The 1290-nt window shown below is 62.3% G+C and overlaps 1 long non-coding RNA gene across 1 annotated transcript in view; it reads left to right on the top strand.

Annotated features, from left to right (window-relative positions):
* The window catches only part of LOC117284417, a 3058-nt gene extending 1937 nt beyond the window's left edge, over positions 1-1121 (top strand). Inside the window, exon 3 of the long non-coding RNA XR_004515492.1 lies at positions 1044-1121. This is a non-coding gene — a long non-coding RNA (uncharacterized LOC117284417). The remainder of the gene's footprint in view (positions 1-1043) is intronic.
* The last annotated feature ends 169 nt before the right edge of the window (positions 1122-1290 follow it).

Below are 1290 nucleotides of genomic sequence, written 5' to 3'. Positions count from 1 at the left end.
GGGCAGGGAGGCTGTGGAGGAGGAGGGGACCGGCGGCGGGTGGCTGAGAGGGAAAGGGCAAGAGTAAGCCCGGCAGAGCCCGAGTGGGAACTGTCCCACGTCGCCCTCTTGTCACCAGGGGAGGTGGTGGCGTCCCCATCCTCACTGAGACCCAGCTCAGAGAGGGCAGCACTTTGCCCAAGGTCACACAGCCAGGAAGGGTAGGGACTGAGGCACGGGGGGGAGCGGCGAGGGGCTGCCACTTCCCTGATCTCTGCGGGATGCGGGACTGAGTGGCTTCCCTGAGACTCCACGGAGAGTCAGAGAGGAGCCGCTCACTTCCAAAGGCTGCCTGGGCTGTGTGCGCGTGACTGTCTGTCTGTGTCCAGGGGAAGAGACACCCGGCCTTTCAGGGGCCTTTCTCCCCCTTGCTGCAAGCCGGGCCAGAGGCTGGGGTCCCTGGGACTCTCGGGACTAGCAGAGGTGGGGGAGCCCTGTGAACGCCAGGTGGGGCCTTGGCTGTCCTTGTAACCAGCCCAGTAGGGTTCCAGGCTTGTCAAGGGGGAGCCTGTGGGGTAGGGACACTTTTGGGTCCTGTTGGGGTTTGAATACCTTGTCATCAGAAGTGTCTGTCACAGGATTCCTGTTCCCTAAAGGCTGGGGTGGGGCCACCCTGGAGACACATAGTTTTGGGGAATCTGGGAGGTCAGCAGGCCCCCAGGAGAAAAGCAAGGAGCTGGGTGTGGCTCCTGTGCTCCCCACTCCACAGCACTGTGGGAAGAGAAAGAACCCAGGCAGGACCCCTAAAACCCCAGGATGGGCCAGCCCTGGTGGTGGTGCTCCCCTGGTATCCCAGCACTGGGAAGCTGAGGCAGGAGGATCCCCATGAGTTTGAGGCCAGCCTGGGCTGCACAGTAAAGCCCTGTCTCAAACAAACAAACAAACAAACAAAAAACAAAACCCGCCCCCAAACGATAGGGGGGCTGAAGAACTGCCCCGAGAGCACCCTTAAATGTCCCCACACGTGACCAAAGTCATTGTCCTCTATGGGGACCTCCTTCCAGAAGGGTCTCCAGAGCGGCCACCCCACACATGATGGACAGAATGGAGTGAGTGACAGGCGCCTCTTTCCACGCCGGAGAACCGGGTCAGGAGAAAGCATCACCGGCCTGCCAGATCTGGGGGAGAGCCCCTGCTGCACCCAGGAACCGCATGGGGAGCGGGACACCGGGACACCCCAGAAACTTCCAGGACGGCAGGGCCTGCTGTGGGTCCCAGCCAGGGCGCCCGAGGCTGCGTCCTCCTGCCTCC

This window comes from Fukomys damarensis, unplaced genomic scaffold, assembly GCF_012274545.1.
Source record: "Fukomys damarensis isolate Sample0158 unplaced genomic scaffold, DMR_v1.0_HiC HiC_scaffold_37, whole genome shotgun sequence".
Lineage (NCBI taxonomy): Eukaryota > Metazoa > Chordata > Mammalia > Rodentia > Bathyergidae > Fukomys > Fukomys damarensis.
This window is presented reverse-complemented; position numbering and strand designations above follow the sequence as displayed.